We start from the raw sequence: 15106 nt of genomic DNA, 5'->3' as shown, positions 1-15106 counted from the left end.
CCCTGAGGAGGATGACTTGGGGTACTGGTGGATGACAGATTGAATATGAGCCGGCAGTGTGCGCTTGCAGCCCAGAAGGCCAATTGTATCTTGGACTGCATCTAAAGGAGTCTGGCTGGCGGGTCAAGGGAGGTGATTTTGCCCTGCTCTGCTCTGGTGAGACTCCACCTGGAGTACTGCATCCAGCTCTGGAGTTCTCAGCACAGGAAAGACATGGACTTTTTTGAGAGTGTCCAGAGGAGGGCCACAAAAATGATTACAGGGCTGGAGCACCTCTGCTATGAGGAAAGGCTGAGAGAGTTGGGGTTGTTCAGCCTGGAGAAGAGAAGGTGCTGGGGAGACCTTATTGTGGCCTTTCAGTTGTTGAAAGGGGCCTAAAAGAAAGATGGGGAGAGACTTTTAGTGGGGCCCATTGTGATACGACGAGGGGTGATGGTTTTAAACTAAAAGGGGAAATTCAGGTTGGATGTGAGGAAGAGATTTTTTACAATGAGGGTGGTAAAATGCTGGTGCAGGTTGCTCAGAGAGGTGGTGGATACACCATCCCCGGAGACATTCAAGGCCAGGCTGGATGTGGTTCTGGGCAACCTGATCTAGTTGAAGATGTCCCTGCTCATTGCAGGGGGATTGGACTAGATGAGCTTTGAAGGTCCCTTCCAACCCAAACCATTCTATGATTTGTGGGATGCTGATGTTTGAGAGAAGCTTCTTACTATTAGTGTATCTTAGCCCTGTGTCACTTTGAGTTATTACATATTCTGTGATTTCCCCTAGAGAATATTCACTTAAGAATTATATCTGTATGGTAAGGAACATGTTATACATGTATCAGAGACAGGGCAAGTTGAAGTTAACATGAATGACATGTTGAAAGGCTGAGCCCTCCTCTGATGCTTGTTGGGTCTCGTGCTCTTGTGCTTTGTGGTGGAGTGATGGTGTTTGGTGGAATTGCTCTGCAAGGTGACTGTCAATCTGGAATGTCAAAACATCTTATATTTTGGGTGTATTTTGAAGTTTCTGAGGTGGAGACTCTGGTTTTATGGGCAATGCGAAGGCAGTGAAATGCCAAGGGAATGTTTAATCGTTTTTAGGATCTCTGGTCCGAAATCAGTATCCCTTTGCTCAGGAATCTGTGGGCTTCCGGGATGCGAGGGACTAATTCTGGGTAACCTCAGACAACTTGGGAGACAAGCTTTTATTTCTGTGCCTTGTGACATGTTGCACCATCTAAAAGATTCAATCTTACCACAAAACCCCAGAAACTCATTGCCGTTGCCTGAAGTTGGTTTATGACCCAACGTGGACCAGCTTGAGTCTGTGGGGATATTGGTGGGTAGATTGGGTTGATCGGTATGTGAGCAGGTGGATCAGAGGCTCAGGATGTATGTGCAGATGGCTAGAAAATCTAAAAGCAGAAATGAGGTTGATATAGAAAAGCCTTTTAATAGAAGGTCTCTCATGTATCTGTCCTCAGAGCAGTTGCAGGAAATATTCCATTAGTCGCCAGGAAGACTGAAGGGCTCTATTTGTGTATGGTCCTGGTCATTGGCATAACTTTTAGAAACATACACTGTTACTTGATGTATTTTGTCATCTGCAAACAAAATCAAAGCTATTAAAACTATGGAGAAACGGTTTGTGTTTGACTTTTATCGGTGTCACTGGTCTTCGGGGTTTGAACATGCATTGGATCTTCTGTTGCGCTGCTACCACTCACAGATAAACTTTTGACTATTAATCACTGGAGAAGATTAGGCTTTCCAACAAATCTTAATTTGTGCATGTTCCTTTCTCCTCCTTTTGGAGCAGCATTAACTCTGAGGAACTGTGAAAGCTCGAGCTGTCATCTCAGAGAAGTTTAATGTCCTTCTCGCCTTTTACAGCTCCGTGTGTTCTGCACTTCACTTCATTTGTCAGGCACAGCAGCTCCACATTTGGAGTCCTCCTTCTTACTGGCTATTAGAAAGTAAAAATTTTAGGATTAGAAAAGGGCCCCAAGGGAAATATTTTGAAGTATTTGAGTCTGTCTTTATGTTCCTTCTGGATGAACGTATCTCTTTTTAATATCAGAAATAGATTTGATAAATACAAAAATACTGGTTTAAAAGGCTGGCCATGTGTTCAGTGCTTATACAAGCAAACCAAGTCTCTTCATCTAGGATGATGTGATGTTAAATCATGTGTTGGACTGGGGAGAAGTCTTTTGCTTGGTCTAGATTAAGGAAAAGCTGTGGTATCTAATCCTGGCTAAACAGGGTAACAAAACAAATCATACTTGAATAGCAGAGACTGAAAACCTCACACTCCTTTTCTCTTGTTAAATGAACCCAGCAGCGCTAAACTGATGACTGAGCAGTAGCAAATAGACTAAATATTTCAACTGATACTAAATGGAAAAGAAAACACATTTCTGGTTAACATTTAAACCTATTAAAATGTGATTGAAGTGGAATTTGCATCTTGGATTACTTGGAAGATTTACTGTGGCTGCTTGTCTGCCACGTTAGGAGAACTTGCATCACCCTGAAAATCCCTGTGTTTCACTACAATCGCTGTATTTAGTTCATGCGGCTTTATATCCTCTTGCAGACATTTTCCTTGCAGCTGAGATGCCATTGCACCATGTAGGAGCACAGCCTGGGTAGTGAGTGATTGAGCAAATGAGGATTAATGGTGATAAATAAGAGCACAATCATGAATAATGATAAATATTATGATAAATAAGAGCACAATCATAGAATCATAAATAGTTTGGGTTGGAAGGGACCTTCAAAGGTCATCTAGTCCAGTGAGCCGGGACAACAATGTAGGGCTGGAATTAATGTCATCAATAGTCAGTACATTTTGGGATTTCAAATAAAAGGGACATTGGATCTGGGTGAACTCTTAGCAGCAGAGTCCTCCTCTTGCAGCATGTTCCTTGTGCTTGTAAGGATGAGGAGCATTTCATTCCGACCCATCAGCAGTGCTTTGGTGTGCCAAAGAGTTTTGCATTTCCTCACGGAGCTTCTGTTCTTGCTCAGCAAAGTGCTTTGTCTCAAGAAACCAAAGGGTCACAGAATCTGTTGCTGTATTTGAAACCTCAAGTTTCTAATTGGTAACTTTGATCAAGCCTGGGAAGAGAAGCATGTCTTTGCCTCCCCATCCTCTTCTCTGGCTGCTGTCTATTCTGCTTTCAAAGTGAGTGATGAACATACAAGGGGAAAATGCCCTTTCTCCTGGAAGGTTGTCCTTAACTTTTGCAGAGGATAAATTCTTAACAGGGAAATAAACATGAAAGAGACTTTTGTCCCTTCTCCTCTTGCAAAGCCCCCTGTAACCTGTGATGCTGTAAGAAAAGTGAAATGGGTTGTGAAGGCAAGATCTCAACATGAGTGTGCTTGAAACCAGGCTTGTGATTTTGCTATAAAAATTACTTGGACGAAAGCATCCATCTGTTCTGTGTGTAGATGTATGTTCTCTCTGTCTTCTTTAATGGAGTCATTGAAGGGTTTGAGTGCAGGGCATTGGTTCTTCATCCAGTCCTCCTCCTCTGCTTGTGTTTGGGAAGGAATGAGGTTTTGGGTGGGTGTAATTCCTTCCAGAACTGCATTTTGCAGCCTGACAGAGCCCTGCAAAGGCTCTGCTGGCTGCAGAAATAAACTTTATTGGTGGGAGAGGGAGATCCGTTGTGCAGATAGAGCTGAGTTGTTGATGCCTTTTTGTCCTGTAGTTTTCAGATGTTTTCTGTGTGCTCCATCCAGGCTTTGAAGATAAGAGCACCCGAGTCCCAGTTCTCTGCGGTTAGCCACGATGTGGGGGAGGCTTTGGGTGTGCTGATGGCCTGTGCTGCCATGGCAGCCCCTGGATTTGGGGCTTGGTTGTAGGTTTTTGGTGTCTTTTTGCTGCTCTGAACCACGCAGCACAATGAGTCACTTATTCCAGCTTTGCCATGCAAGCTGGATTTTTCTGAGAACAAATATGGAATTATAAACACTGTTTTCATTATCATGGAATCCCTGACTGGTTTCAGAAGGGACCTTAAAGCTCCTCCAGTTCCAACCCCCTGCCCCGGGCAGGGACACCTTCCACTAGAGCAGGTTGCTCCAAGCCCCTGTGTCCAACCTGGCCTTGAACACTGCCAGGGATGGGGCAGCCACAGCTTCTCTGGGAAAAGTCTGTGCCAGCGCCTCAGCACCCTCACAGGGAAGAGCTTCTGCCTCAGAGCTCATCTCAGTCTCCCCTCTGGCAGGTTAAAGCCATTCCCCTTGGCCTGTCCCTACAGGCCCTTGTCCAAAGCCCCTCTCCAGGTTTCCTGGAGCCCCTTTAGGCACTGGAGCTGCTCTAAGGTGTCCCCTTCAGGAGCCTTCTCTTCTCCAGGCTGCCCCAGCCCAGCTCTCTCAGCCTGGCTCCAGAGCAGAGCTGCTCCAGCCCTCGCAGCAGCTCCGGGGCCTCCTCTGGCCTCGCTCCAGCAGCTCCACGTCCCTCTTGTGCTGTTGCCCCAGAGCTGGATCAGGACTGCAGGGGGGTCTCCCCAGAGCGCAGCAGAGGGGCAGGATCCCCTCCCTGAGCTGCTGCTCACGCTCTGGGGGTGCAGCCCAGCACATGGGTGGCTGCATTTCCCTAGTTTTTAAAGACTTACAGTCTCTTCTGATCTCTAACCTCTATTTTCTCTGAAACCTTGACACCAGGTCATACGGACGTTAGAAGTTTACGTGAGCACAGGAAGCTGTTGGGCAAATTTATGGGAAAAGAATCCATAGGGAGTGTTAAATAATAAGACCTGGCTTGTGGCTCAGGGCATCCCTGTGCTGTGAGTTGCTGGAGGCTGAGAAATGCTGGGAAAGCTGGATTATGTGTTTGCTCTATTCTTGTGTTATTTTTCAGTCACACCAGATCTGATGCTGGCCGGAGTTGAAGTCAGGGCGCTGTGCCCAGGCATTGCCTGCTCGGCACTGGCACGTGTGGATTAGGAAATATGGTTGTTCCTGAGGTTAAATTCAGGTTTTACTCAGTGATCTCCAGCACCCATCTGATCCCGTGCAGGCAGGACATGCGATGGCTCCTGACAGCTCTTGTAAGACTGGATAGGAGACCTCTTGTCTTCTGTCTTGCCAAGGGTTTTAGAGGCATTAAATTTTCTGATGTTTTATTTTCTGTTGCTTTTTTATACCTGGGAATGTCTGATTTTTTCCCACTTATACCAGTGTAGAACCCCAGACTGATTTGGGTTGGAAGGGACCTTAAAGCTCATCCAGTTCCAACCCCCTGCCACAGGCAGGGACACTTTTCACTAGAGCAGGTTGCTCCAAGCCCCATCCAACCTGGTCTTGAACATGAATGAAGTGAAAGAACATGTGTCATTTGAGTAAGTATTTGTTTCATGGACTGAACAATTGAAGGACACTTTATTCTCATTTTGTGCTTGTTTTCTGCAGCCAGAAAACAAGCTTAGAAATACTTATTTATTTTCAATATAGCTCTTAAGTCCAGCTTCTGAGCTTGAGATGAAACATTTAAGCCTCTGGTCAAACAGATCTTGAGAGCAGAGCTAGCACCAGAAATGGCTCGTCTGTGATTTTGAAGAGAAGTAGAGATGTGACCTACCCAACTATTTCACCAAGCTGAAGAGGCAATTCTGTGTGGCAATTTTTATTGCTCCAGGCTTTCTTTTTGTCCTTCAAGTCTTCAGTTCTTTGATTTTTCATCACATTGCCAATAGTGGCTTTCTGTCTTGTCACTCATGCCTTTTGGCTGCAAGAAGATGGGAACCCTGATTGTGGCCAAAGCAAAGAATTACTTGGTTTTCTACTTCTGGTCCCCACCTTCCTGCAGTTACTTTCATCTTGATTCCTTGGAGAGAAAGAGGAAAATGGTGGGGTTTTTCTTTCCTCTAAGGCACCAGCTAGCTGTGGGACCATGGGCTGGTGAGCACCAGGATCTGGTTCTCTGAATTCTGAGGTCTTAAACTGAGAAGAGAGTGGCTTGGGTGGTTTGCTCCCCTCTATATGACATAAGGCATAAAAATTTCATATTACCAAAGTGTGATTTCCTCGTGTTGGGAAAACTGGAGCGTCTGTAAAAGGAGTTGGTGTGGGAAGAATCATAGAACACTTTGGGTTAGAAGGGACCTTCAAAGCTCATCTAGTCCAACCCCCCTGCAATGAGCAGGGACATCATCAGCTAGATCAGGTTGCCCAGAACCACATCCTGCCTGGCCTTGAATGTCTCCAGGGATGGCGCATCCACCACCTCTCTGGGCAAGAAGTTGGCTTCTGGTCTAGGCGGAGCGAGGTGACGCTCATCTCCACGCTTCTTATCCATCGGATTCAGCTCTGTCTCTGCAAGCTGCTGTGCTCTTTTGGGATGGAAACTCCTCCTTTTACTAGCATGGCCCCACTGTTTGTCATCCCAGGTCAGGGGTTGGGAAAGGCAATAGTCAATTAAAGCTTTATTAGATGTAGCTCGTAATGCTCTGAAAGGAGCCAGCCAAGCAAAGGCCTCTAATAAAGGCCCTTTGTGAAGGTATTTAATAAATTAACACTGTGCTGTGGCAGTCAGGAGATTACAAAAGCCAGGCTCGTTAATCAGTGTATTTAGCCTCTCCAAACACCCCGGCCATGCAGCTCCCTAATCTTTACCCACCGGATCTGTTGGGAAGTGTGTGGGGACGGGAAGTGCCTCCACGGGTCATGCCTGGGCCATGGCACTGAGGACACGCCAAGACAAACATGGGTTGTGATGGTCATTGCTCTCATCACTGGAGCCCCTCATTAAGCAGGGATGGTCTTTAGTGCAGGTACCACCATCGTGAATGTGGGATGATGCTGAAGGAGTGGGATTCCCATCATTCCAACCCCTCTCATCTTCAGATACCATTATTTTCCTAACCCCTTGTACACCAGGCTGGATGTGCTGCCAGGCTCCAACATTAGAGGGCATCTCCTCCTCATGCTTCCTTATTTCTTCTTTTTGGTGTGTTTTGTTTTAGTGCAGCTTAATCTATCGGGCTGTCTTTAAAAAAGCAAATAGAGCATTTGACCTGCTGTGCAAATTAGCCATATGGTGAAGTGTAATATCCCGCTGACCCTCATTACCGTGCGGTATGAAAAGCTCTCCCCTTTTCACATGCGAGCATATTAAAGTGGCCTTTTCAGCATTTTCTTCCATATAAAACTGTCTTCACTCCTGTGGCCAAGCAGTTAAAAGGGAACTCCAGCTGCAGCCAGGAGGCTGAAATTAAAGGCTTTACCCTCGTCTAAATGGAAAATAGATATTGCTTCCTATAGACAGGGCTGGGGAACAATGCTGCACCGTCGGCTCCGGCAGTGGGACTGGGGGGGGGTAATGGCCTTATTTGCTGGGAGGAAGGAGCCCGCCTTGTTTGAGGGAGGAGGTGTTGGGCATCTACCTTGGAGGAAGGGGGAAAAATGGGGAAATCTTACCTATTTTCCTCTATAGTTAACTATTTCCTGGCCAAGGCAGTGGGAAGCAGTGAGAAGCTGTGCCAAGACCTGCTGCAGGACCCCAGGTTTTCCCTAGGACAAGCAGCAGCTCTTGGGTGTCAGAGCTAAAGAAAAGCCATGTGCATCTTCACCTTGGTACGTTCATCAACCCTGGTGCATTGATGCTCATATGTTCCTAGTTTGCCTGGCCAAGGGTGGCTGGGAACTCACCTGGGCTCCTGGTGCCCTGTCTGGAGGGATCAGGACAGTATTTTACTGTGAGGGTGGTGAGGTGCTGGCTCAGAGTGCCCAGAGAAGCTGTGGCTGCCCCATTCCTGGCAGTGTTCAAGGCCAGGTTGGACACAGGAGCTTGGAGCAAACCTGCTCTAGTGGAAGGTTGGAAAGGACCTTAAGATCATCCAGTTCCAACTCCCTGTCACGGGCAGGGACACCTTCCACTAGACCAGGTTGCTCCAAGATCTGTCCAACCTGGCCTTGAACACTGCCAGGGATGGAGGAGACAGGGGTGGTGAAGACATTCCTGGCCAGGTCAAGGTGAGGCTGTGACTGTTGTCCTCTTGCATATGCTCTATAAGCCGTGGAGGACACGTTGGGGTGAGCATTGCCACTTCTTGAGCATGCACAGCTCTGCAGACCTTAGAGGGAGAGGCTCACTCCAAAGCAGAGCTTGCCATGCTTCTCCTCTTTTCCCCCCACGCAGTTTTCTGGTTGGCTTTATCTTTCTGTTTTTGGTATCAAGGTGGTGTTTACAGTCAACAACAGGTTCCACAGGGCTGAGCAAGAGCTGCCTTTTTGATCCTGATTCAGCAAAGCACTTACAGGCTCCTTGCTGAGCACCTGCACCCTTGTGCCTCCGTGGTGTTATTGGGGAATATTTACATTTTACAAGTTAAGCATCTGCTTAAGAGTTGGACTTCTTTGTGTTTCATTAGTGGCTACTGGTGTCCTCTTACCTTGAGACATCTTCAGGGCATGTTAAACTTATTTTCTAAGCTCTTTTTCTCGCAACCTATTTCTAAGTAATGTACAAGCTCCTGTTGGTTCCTTTAAGTCTGGGACAATCATCTCTCCTTATATCAAACTGCCTCTTTTAGGAAATTTTGGGGTAAAAAGTGTTTATCTGTAGGATTTTAGAACTTACGTGCTGCTTTCAACAAGGTAGGTGCCATCCAATCTGCTGCTCTGTGCTGTTGAGCTGTCAGGGCAGGGGTTGTACATGTGGGTCTGGTTTTGGGTATGGCCAAACCTCTGAAACTCTGGGGTTGCAGAGGGGAGTAGAAGTGGGATCCAGGTTTGAGTGAGAGTCTCTTTGGTGTTGATATGATGCCAAGTGTTGTTTGGCACTTGTAGGCAAATCAAAATGAAACACTATCTGTAGGGGCCATTTGAGCCAGGTGAGGGGTGACACATCACAGCACTGCTGCTCAGTGACCTGGGGTGAAAGGAATAGGCTCTTTCTTGTTGAAATGAGGCTGAACTGTGACTATAACCCCCCCTTAAAATGGGACTTTGGGCCCTAGTTCTGGCCCTTCCTACTCATAGAACCTGACACGTGGGAAATGGCTGGTGATCAGGACATTTGGAGCCCAGGTTAGGAAATAAGCATATGTAAAATACCCAGAGGCTTCAAAATCTCTGTGTAGGCTGTTTGTAGAGCGTGTTTCTCACAGGATAGGGTCATCTCAGGAGGTCTCTAGTCCAACTTCCTTCTCAGAGCAAGACAGTTGTGAGACCAGACCAGGTTTCTCAGGGCTTTATCCAGTCTGGTCTCAAAAGTCTCCATGGATGGAGACTATAAAACACCTTTGGGGAACTCTTTTTTCCACTGCCTGACTGTTCTGGTTGTGAAAAGGTTTTTCATTACAACCAGTCAAAATTACTCTATTTCATTTGTACCCGTTGTCTCTTCTCCTGCTGTGCATCACTGTAAAGTCATACTGATTCCATCTTCTCGGTGTCCTTATCTTAGATATTAGGGTTAGTTCCCCAGATATTTTTGGTTGCTTTTTCCTGTGAGGATGAGCTGCTGTTTCATTTTCAGCTTGCTGTCTACCAAAACTTTCAGTCTTTATCCATAGAGGTGCTCCCAAAGCAGTGGTCCTCGGTCTGTGGTGTTGCAAGAGGTTCAGGGGTTCTTCCTTTTCATATGTGATATTTGGCATTTGTCCTTACTGAATTTCGTCATGTTCATGTTGGTCTATTTCTCAGACAGCCAAGACCCCTCCAGTTGGTTGCCTTGCCTTCAAGTGTATTGACTTTTCGCCCAATTTGTGGTCATCCTCAAAGTAAATGAAACCACATCCATCACCTCTTTCAGGTCATTGGCAAACATGTTAAGCAAGGCAGGTCCCAGAAACCCTGCTGTCATTCGTCACTTGTTATGGGCCTCCATGTAGAGCATGACCTGTTTACCCAAAACCCCCTGAACCCAATCATCCAACAAGGTACCCACTGAGCTGATCAGCTCGGTGTACTTAGGTACAATGTTTTGGATTTTTGAGCTCCACAGTAAATTCTCCATGTGAAGGAGAAGCCATTTGAAGGCTGACTTCTGTAGATAGATGAATATTGGTCTGCTGCTTGGATACAAGAAGACAGATGAAGACAGGCTGAGAGAGCTGGGCTGGGGCAGCCTGGAGAAGAGAAGGCTCCTGAAGGGGAGACCTTAGAGCAGCTCCAGTGCCTAAAGGGGCTCCAGGAAACCTGGAGAGGGGCTTTGGCCAAGGGCCTGTAGGGACAGGCCAAGGGGAATGGCTTTAACCTGCCAGAGGGGAGATTGAGATGAGCTCTGAGGCAGAAGTTCTTCCCTGTGAGGGTGCTGAGGCACTGGCACAGGGTGCCCAGAGAAGCTGTGGCTGCCCCATCCCTGGCAGTGTTCAAGGCCAGGTTGGACACAGGGGCTTGGAGCAACCTGCTCTAGTGGAAGGTGTCCCTGCCCATGGCAGGGGGTCGGGACTGGGTGAGCTTTAAGGTCCCTTCAACCCAAACCACTCTGGGATTCTGTGATTCCCTGATTTTTATGAAATGGACTAATGGTGTTGCAAGGACAAAGTGGCTCAGTCAATAATGTCCTCTTGGGAGTGATGGGTTATTGATGGCACATGTTACCCAGTTGCATGCACCTAGTAAACTGTCATTACATGAAGTACACAAGGTGCATTTCTGCTGCCAGATAAGCAGAAATTTAGTAGTCCAAAATAGTTATCTGCTTTGTTCTGCATCCAGAAAGTCCCGTTTTACTGGGCATTTTGAGGACAACATCAGGATAAAACTTACAGTAAGTTTCCCCCTATGTAGTTCACACATAGATTTGCTCTCAGCTCTCTGCCACTCCCGAATTATGAAACTTTTGGGGTTTTTTTTCAGCTACTGTTTTTGCATTCTTGCCATGATGTTCTGTTTTCCCTTCTGTGGTGCTCATCCGTGAGCTTAATTGTCTGCCTTTCATTGCCAACTCTGTGAACTCCTGAAGCTCATTTGAGAAGGAAAGTTCTGCCCCGTAATTTTAAAAAGATGAGGCATTATTGAGGGTTTTTCCTGGACCATGATTGCAATAAATGTCTCATTTGGAAAAGTGGCTTTGGGTTCTTTCCACTCCTTAAAGTTGGAGAATTAGGTGAAACCACCCTAGGAAAGGGATCTCCTTCTCCTCTCCCCACCATGACTACTTGATTTCCCCATGTTTTATGGGATAAGCGCACAAGAAACCCAGAAGGAGTGAGGATGCTGCCTCTGTAATGATACGTATTAGCAGCATCTTGCTTCTGCAGGAGGTCAGTGATGGATTTGGAAGTGCATGAGAGTTTGGGGCTGGGAGTTGCTCCTCAGTAGTCTTTCCCAAGTGGTTCTTGTTCTCAGATGTGCCATATGCCACTGGAGATCTGCGTCAGCATCATGGGTTTTGGTGAAAAGAAATACATTGCAGATGCAATGTATCTTTATAGGCTAAAATAGCTGCTTTTAGGAGTAAAGAAAAGAAAAAAGCTGGACTGTTTCTCACCAAGGGGACATGGAGAATCACTCCTGCCTGTGCTGTGGTGGCTGATAGAAGAGGCTGAGCCCCGACAGCCTGAGTGGCTCAGTGGTGCCCTCAAAGCCACTTCTCGTGATACCTCATGTACAGCATTTATGTCCCAAAATATTGTGTTTGAAAACTGGAGGTAAGGATGGGGTTGGTTGAATGTGAACCACTACCAGGCATAGGGCTGGGAGAGGAGAACAGGGTTGACCTATAAATACTACATGGTGTTTCAGATGAGTAGTCTACAAAACACTGGGTCTTTTGGTGTGTTCTGGATACTTTTTTGGTTTATTTCTATTTGTCTGTTTTCTGCTTTTGGGATTTTTTTTACCCAGAGGAAAACAATATTAAAAAATAGAATACAAAGGAGTAACATTATCTGAAGATCTGATAAATTGAGTAGTCTTAAATAGGGTCAAATGTGAGAAATGAGGTGGTCTAAGCTAAAACTGCCACCAAGGGGAAGAAAGACTTCCCATTTTGGGGAGAATATAATATGTGAGTGATGAAAAGGTCTAGGGAGGTGGTGGAAGAATACACTTGAGAGAAAAGGATGAAGTTGTGCACCAGAAAAATGTGGATAGTGTCAAGAGAGATTTTGTGGGAAGGAAAGTTTCTCATTGGAGTAGCTTCTTATCAAGAGTCCCTGATTCCTGGAGCAGTCAAGAAAGGCTTGAGAAAGAAAATACAGGGAACAGTGTGTTGGGAGGGAGATAGTTTTGGTCAAATTGGCAGATCTCTAGGCCATAAATTTTAGGGAAACTGTTAAAATGTGAATATGATCTATGTTTTCTTGGGAATGTTTTCCAAGGTCATTGCTGTTCCTTCTCTTCTACTACAGTTAAAGCCATTTGTTGGGTTGGAACAAGGAGGACCTGGTATCCAAAACCTTCTAAGCACACTGTGAGGCTCAAGGGGCTTCCCTCCAAGGTGGAGAGGAGGGTTTATAGTGAATTCTTTGTGTGATATCTCTGGCTCAGCTCACATCACTCCTGCTTCTTGTGTCTGTGGAAAACATATTTTTCCTCTGAAAGTGTAAGCCAAAATAGGTTAATTTTCAGAGAATATTATGAAGTTCAAATGCTTCATTTTCCTCAAAGGCATCAATGACATAGGTATAGAAACCTGGTTTGTGGTTTGTCCCCAGTGTGCTGAAGGAGCTGCGTGAGGTTAGTGAGTAGCTTCACCTACATATCTCAGTGATGCTCCCAGAGGTGAGTTGCCCTTATGGTGAGGATGGAGATGATCAGGAGGTTTTGTGCCACTTCTGTAGGTTTTGAGAGATGAGGCACAGCAGGATTTAATGTGTATCTTACGTGTGGTCACATCAGTGGCAGGGCGGGAGTGGGACAACCTGCTCTGTCATGGTTCTCTTGTGGCATCTCCAAAATTAAGAAGAGATGGGTGACAGCAGCATCCTGAGAAGCACCGGCTTCCAGGGCTGGGAGAGGAGCTCCGTGGGAGCTCAGAGCTCCCTGGTTTATGTCCTCTGAAGGGGGCTAGCGCTTAGCTTCATAAAAACAGTAATAATCCTCCCTGTTCTGGGTCTGACCTGTAGATCACTGATTTCTGGCTCATGGCCTTTCCTTTGCCAGGAGGAAACAGGTTTTGGGAGCACTGAGAAGACATCTGATGTGGAAATGCTGGTTCCCAGATAGTTTTTGCTTTTGAGAAGCTTTCTTCAAGTGTCAGATTATTTGTAGGTTCAAACTTGATTGCAGGGAAAGGCTTGGATTTATACCTATCCAGATTTGTCTCTTGCAAGGGGATTTGGACCATGGATGGTTGGATGGATGTGCCCAGCAAGCGTCGAGAGCTCCTCATCCAGTGCATCCTGATACTCAGGATAAAAAGTGGAATTCAGAGACAAAATCCATGGCATAAATCTGACTGATCCTTGCAATGCATGTGCATCGTGGCAAGAAGGTATTTGGATGAATTATAGCTCCATTGGGAAGGGTAGCACTATGTGGGAATGCTGCTGGGAACATCAGGGAGGCTGAGTTTTCGCTTAAGCCTCGAGCTCCAGCTTGTAGAAGTCAAGGAGCAAGTCAGGCCACAGCTCCTCAAGGGTTCATTGCAGACATTTCATAAGCATAAGCTGAGGGCAGCTGGTTGTGTAATGCCATAGTAGCATTAACAGCCTGGTTGTGTAATGCCATAGTAGCTGCTAGATCATTAAATAAGCATCAGGTTTTCCTTTTAATTCCTTTATTTTCTCTAGTAGGGAAGGTCGACGTCTGGTGCCTTGCTCAGGTGATATTTGTTGTGTGTTGTTTGTTTTCTGAATTCAGAATGAGATCTTTAGTTTTATTGTCTTGAAACAGTTCAAAGCAAGACCTTGTCCCTTCTCTGAAGTGTTTATAATCCAATTTCAGACATAAAACAAGACGGGTGTGGAGGAGGGAGGAACAGGCAGGGATGAAACGACAAGGTTTTCCATAGCCTAAGGGACCGGGGCGGTAGGCGGACATCTGAAAGCTTCAACAGGTCGACAGTGTTTGAGGATCCTCATGGGTTTGCTGCCTGGGTGGTGATGCTCAGATGTAGCCTGGCTTGGTAAAACAACCACCTACAGATGGAGCTCCTGGAGGAGCAGCTCAGGTCCCTGCCGCAGCACCCAGCATGGGTGGTGATGCTCATGGAGGGCAGAAGCTCAGAAACCTGTTGTATTTTTCCCAACTATATAGACTGGTCTTATAAATTGCTTTAAGGTCAAGGATACTGTGCTCTGGGGAGACCCCCCCTGCAGTGCTGATCCAGCTCTGGGGCAACAGCACAAGAGGGACGTGGAGCTGCTGGAGCGAGGCCAGAGGAGGCCCCGGAGCTGCTGCGAGGGCTGGAGCAGCTCTGCTCTGGAGCCAGGCTGAGAGAGCTGGGCTGGGGCAGCCTGGAGAAGAGAAGGCTCCTGAAGGGGACACCTTAGAGCAGCTCCAGTGCCTAAAGGGGCTCCAGGAAACCTGGAGAGGGGCTTTGGCCAAGGGCCTGTAGGGACAGGCCAAGGGGAATGGCTTTAACCTGCCAGAGGGGAGATTGAGATGAGCTCTGAGGCAGAAGCTCTTCCCTGTGAGGGTGCTGAGGCGCTGGCACAGACTTTTCCCAGAGAAGCTGTGGCTGCCCCATCCCTGGCAGTGTTCAAGGCCAGGTTGGACACAGGGGCTTGGAGCAACCTGCTCTAGTGGAAGGTGTCCCTGCCCATGGCAGGGGGCTGGAACTGGATGAGCTTTAAGGTCCCTTCCAACCCAAACCAAAGCACTCCATGATTCTATGATTCTATGACTCTCTAACCCATACAAACACATTTTGCTGAAATTCCGTGGTGTTTGTGGCTTTGCATCATTCTGCACCCGTGAATCAGCAGAAGAATTTCTGGCATTGTTTTTCCATAGTTCTTTTTGCTCACGCTAGAAATTGATTGTTTCAATGCCTCCAGGGTTAGGTAAATCTGATGTTTGTCTGTGTCATGGTCCAGCAAAGAAGGTGGTTGCACATTTCTGTGCACCACATTTGCACAGTGATACTGGAAAATGGGTATAGAAGAGTTCATCAGATATTATACCTGAACAGCTGTTTTTTTGACTAGTATTTTAATTAAAACTCTTCATCTTCTGATATTTGGATGGCATTTTGCAGGACTGTT

At 46.6% G+C, this 15106-nt stretch overlaps 1 protein-coding gene across 2 annotated transcripts in view; it reads left to right on the top strand.

Moving 5' to 3' along the window:
• Window positions 1-15106, top strand: part of EXOC6B (exocyst complex component 6B) — a 304945-nt gene that overhangs the window by 154371 nt on the left and 135468 nt on the right. The gene's annotated exons all lie outside the window — the stretch shown is intronic.

The sequence above is a fragment of the Strigops habroptila genome, chromosome 7 (assembly GCF_004027225.2).
Source record: "Strigops habroptila isolate Jane chromosome 7, bStrHab1.2.pri, whole genome shotgun sequence".
Classification (NCBI taxonomy): domain Eukaryota; kingdom Metazoa; phylum Chordata; class Aves; order Psittaciformes; family Psittacidae; genus Strigops; species Strigops habroptila.
This window is presented reverse-complemented; position numbering and strand designations above follow the sequence as displayed.